The sequence below is a fragment of the Coturnix japonica genome, chromosome 1, assembly GCF_001577835.2.
Source record: "Coturnix japonica isolate 7356 chromosome 1, Coturnix japonica 2.1, whole genome shotgun sequence".
Taxonomy (NCBI): Eukaryota; Metazoa; Chordata; class Aves; order Galliformes; family Phasianidae; genus Coturnix; species Coturnix japonica.
This window is the reverse complement of record NC_029516.1, coordinates 94,615,998-94,621,078: the sequence shown is the minus strand read 5'-3', so window position 1 is coordinate 94,621,078 and position 5,081 is coordinate 94,615,998.

Genomic DNA, 5,081 nt, shown 5'->3' with positions numbered 1-5,081 from the left:
GATTAATATCTGGGAAGCTTCTTAACAAGGCCCGGCTTGATAGGTGGCTCTTGTTGGGCTAAATTTATGGCCTGGTACTTCCTCAGGAAGACTTCCCACGTTGAATTGTTGAACATTACTGACCCTGATGCCCAACACGAGGGGGTGGGGATTTACACAGATGTCTGGTAACTGTGGAAGGTGCAAAAATCCAGAAGAACAACCTGCATAACATCCATGGGAGGCGGCTGGTTAGCAGAGGTCAGGGGGAGGCCCAAGCCAGTGTGTGAGCCGCAGTGTTTTGGTGCAGTTTGTTTTTTGATTAGTGCAGTTCATGACCGGGCCATCCCACCTGAATAACAATCAGCATGATTCACAGCAGGCCGGGAGAGGGCAGGGACGCCCGCCGTGCCGCGCATATGGAGCCAAGCCCTGAGAAGCGTAGAACCTCCCCAAACCCAGATGGTTCGGGTTGACGGCTCTGGCGAGGCACCAGGAATAACCCATTATGATATGAAATCATCAAGACCTCGACCCCCCCTGCCAGCTCCCTGGCCCCCTCCTGCCTCCCTCGGACTGTATTTACAGAAACAAAGCCATATGGGGAAGTGAGCACGGCCGCGGATTAATGAACATGCATGATATGGAGATTCGTGCTGCTTAATGATGCAGTCATTAAAAACTAGTGTCTGTGTGTGCTTTTTTTTTTTCTTTTTTTTTTTTTTTTCTTTCTGTTGGATTTTTCTGTTTTGTTTTGCATTTATCTGACACTGTATTTGCCTTTTCTTCATAAAGAAAAAGGCGTTGGCCTCCTGTCACCGCGAGCAGATGGGAGGGCATGGCTGGGCCATCGGTGACAGGAGGTGGTGATCACCCGTCCTCCAGCAAGAGTGGAGGTAAAACATTTAGGCAGCATCACAAGGAGCTGGTCTTCGATTCTTCAGTGCTGCCATCGCTGCCTGCCATGGAAAATCTCCACTCTGGATGATGGAGGGGCATGGATGGTGCCTCTAGGGTCCCTGCCATCAGGAGGTGCTGAATCCTTGGTCCAGGAGTGCCTTCACAGATCCTACAGAAAGGATTTGGTTTGCTGCCAGCAGTCACAGAGATCCAGCAGAGGGAGGACAGAGAGAAGGCTCCTGGCCAGGCAGTTTCAGAAAAATGTGTAGTCCTGGAAGCAGGAGGGCTGTGGTTTAATAAGATAAGTAGCTCCAAGAAAGAGGTAAGATTTAGCTGCAGGGATGAAATGGGAGGACGGAATGCAGTGCTGAGAGTGAGACTGGAGAGGCACCAGAACAACCCCACTTCTGTCATTTCTGCCTAAAGTGCACCACTCACTTCCCTCATCATCGCTCTCCACTTGTGTTGACTATCACTGTCTCTCAGGGTAAAGTGTAGCATAAAAGTGGGACTTGGTGCATCATTACTTTTAAAATAATTGATCCCCCTTGAAACAATCAAATTGATAATCCCAAATTTCCAAACGTGAAAGAGGTGAGACTCTGGGCCAAAAAAAAAATTAAAAGAAATCATTGATGCAGATGTACAGTGTTCCTTGAACACCATGCTCTCAATCTTTTGAGTTTCACATGTATTCATCATGTTTTTCAAATAATTTGAAAGCAATTTCTTAATGAAGGCTAAAATACCCCTTTTAAACTTCTAGGTGCCGTTGTTCTTCTTTGATCACATCCATACATTCCCTATTCCAGAGCCCTTCTCTCTGCTGCATATTCATGTTCTTGGGATAATTTAAAGGCATACTTGCATGTTTGACAGTGATAAATAAAACTCATCCATCATATAGCAGAACCTCCAGGGAAAATTAAATATCCCCTGTTTCAGTACCATCACAGTTTGCATGATTATGAACTTGATTCAGAGCTCACTGAACCAGTGGAAATATTTAATGAGCTGGCAGAATATTTATTCTTGGTTTAAAAGAGAGAAAACCTTGATTTTGTGGTTACAGTGCATTATATAGGCTACTTTCTACCTGTCTTCTGTGCCCTAGAAGCTGTGATAATACCAGTCCTTGCCAGAACTCACTAAAGCAGCATATTGTTCATATGACTAAGGGAGAAATGAGGATGCCTGTCAGGTTTTGTGCCCTTGTGGCCAAGAAGGCCAATGGTGTCTTAGTGTGCATCAAAAAGAGCGTGGCCAGCAGGTGAGGGGAGGTGATCCTCTCCCTCTACTCTGCCCTAATGAGGACACATTTAGAATACTGTGTCCAATTCTGGGCTCCCTGGTTCAAGAAAAACAGGAAACTTCTTGAAAGAGTTCAGTGGAGGGCCACAGAGATTATGTTGGGCCTGAAGCATCTACCTTATGAGGAAAGGTTGAAAGACCTGAGACAAGACAGTCAATTTTTGGACCGTTAAAAGCAGGTGTGATGACTCTCCAACCTTCACTATCGTCTGGAGCAAGATGACGTAAGGGAAGAAGCTCTGATGGCTGAGCAGTGAAGGACTGACACAGTGACAATGGGCCAACACCCTATGACAGTAATGCAATTAACCACACATTTCCAAGCCATCAGTCAGAGTGCAGGTACCGATGTAGGTATAAATCACAACAAAATATAAATCACGGCCGAGGCTACCAGGAAATTTACAGCTGACCAGTGAAAAATGGAACGGCCTGACCTTTCACTTGGGGCCACAATGGCTGTGCTGCCAATGGCCCCGCTGCTCTTCAGGCCGTTGGAGAGCCAGTTGCTATAGCTGTGACATTCCCCCCGCAGTTGCCTGAGAAACGTGCCCAAGCCCCTCACCGACACCTCTTGCTTTTCAGCATCCCCCTCTGGCACTTGAGATGCTTTATGTGCTGATCCCAGTGTCCGAAGGCGCAGGCGGAGGTTAAGACCTTGTCCTGTATTCTGTACTGCTTAGCAGGATCCCTCTTCAATGCTCTCAACCCGAGCAGGAGATGCTCATGTTTAGTGACCTGTCACACGAGTACTTCAGGCTTTTGTTCTGGAAAATTGGCCTTCCTCTGTTTGATGTGAGAGGATTTGGGCTGCATCATTAAAGCCATCAGCCTGCCAAGGTTAAGGGAGCAAGGAGGGAAAGCTGTTTCTCTGTAAGCCACAAGGAGTCTGAAACATCTCACCTCCTTTGGAACAGAGGTTCCCATCCCGGTAGCACTGAGGCTGGCAGCTGTGCTGGGCCATGGGTGTCTGGAGAGGAGACAGCCTGTGCCTTGATCTCCTGCATGAACACATGGCAAATCTGATCCTAGAAGAGATCAGACACCAAGTGAACTGTAGAATCTCAGGGAATCTGATGCTTGCCTCAGCCTTCCCTGCTGGAGCCCTCCCGATAACCCAGGGGGCAAAACTGGGCTTGAGCATGGCTAATGGCTCTTTGCCCATCCATGTCAGTAATACTACTAGGATCTGAAGCAGTTCTGATTTGCCTGATATGAACTTTGGATCCAGCTAGGATGGGGCTGAGGTATGAGGTGAAAGGGTATACTGATGGGAGAGGTGTTTTCCATTACATTCTTGACATTTGTTGTTGGGGAGTTGGACTAGATGAACTTTAAAGGTCCCTTCCAACTCAAATGACTCTATAATTCTATAGTCTGTCTTCAAGAGATGGAGGCTCTGAGAGTAGGTAGCAAGTGAGCACAGCACAGCGGGCTCTCTAACTGGTTTTGAGACAGAGCTGGATTTTGTACTGTTAGGATGGGCTCACAGGGAGGAAGGGGCAGTGAGTGCAGTATCAGGTGTCACTCCTGGACCTGCCGTGAGTGACACCTCTGTGGGCAAATGCAAACTGGTAGGTCAGGACGGCTGCTTTCTGTTGCTGTCTGGTTGCAGCCTTTCTGTTCTAGTTGACCCTTTGCTGTGGGTTTTTTGTTGTTGTTGTTGTTTTTTTTTTTTTTTTTTTTCTTTTTTTTTTTTTACTTGAAAGAATTAAAAAGTAGAGCTTACATGAATAAATATAACTCTTAGCTCCATCTTATTAGCCAAAAGCAATTTAGGGATAAATACAGTGAATGTTAACAAAAAGCAAAGAATAGAAAATTGTTTAAGTGGCCAAAGAAACTTTATCCCATTGTGATGCAAGCCAAGCTATGCCAGCTATATGTAAATGTATGCAGGAGTCTCTGTGCATGTGTCCACTTTGAAGTTGCCATCTGAATTTAATTCTGCCTTTGTGATTAAATCAGGCCATTACGTTTAATCTCACTTAATAGTAAGAAACGTTCTTTGTTGTTTTCTATAGGCAACATATTCTGCCCCTAACATATACAGCTTGGCATTCACACTTTACTATTAATCCCCGATGGCTGATAATTGCTTCATCTCCAAGTTCTCTGTCCAATTCACAAGGGAACTGATTGCAACTATTCTTCCCCTATACATTAATGCACTGTTTTGGTCTTACTTCTTTGGCTCAGTGAACCCTATCAAGCTGTCCACATTTTCTGGGCATGTGGGCGTATTGTAAGTTGTTAAATTAAATTCTGTGCTGACCCCCTAAACACCAGAATCTATTAGTGCTGCAAGTTAGCTGATTGACAAGTGGAGCTACTTTTCCTCTCAAAAACCTGACGTGAAAAAAATGGGCTAAATAAGGCTGAATATTTTGTTCCAAGTGAAAGCTGGAGATCTTCTGCCTGCTGTCTTTCTACTTACAATTTCATTACTGCAGCAGGATCAGTTGTGTTATTATCACAGTATTGTTTCACTGATCTTACAAACGTCACTTGTGAAATTTATCTGGAAAAAGACCAAGAATCTGGGACATGTCTTCAGTTTGCTTGAAGGAGGAAGCCTGCATGGATATGTGAGTATTTTAAGTACATTTAATTCAGAGAGCTTGTTATTTTTCCTTCCCAGAAGATGGCCCTAATTTGTAATCTCTGAATTAGGCTCAAGGAGCCTCTGAATGTCACTATTTTGGTAGAAATGTAAAAAGCTGTGTGGATTCCTATAGGGATAGCAGTTGAAAGAGACACTCCAGCTTCCCAAAGACAAATATCATTGGTTTTAAAATGTGTTAATTTAAGACTCTATTTATTCCCCTTCCCTTCCCTTCCCTTCCCTTCCCTTCCCTTCCCTTCCCTTCCCTTCCCTTCCCTTCCCTTCC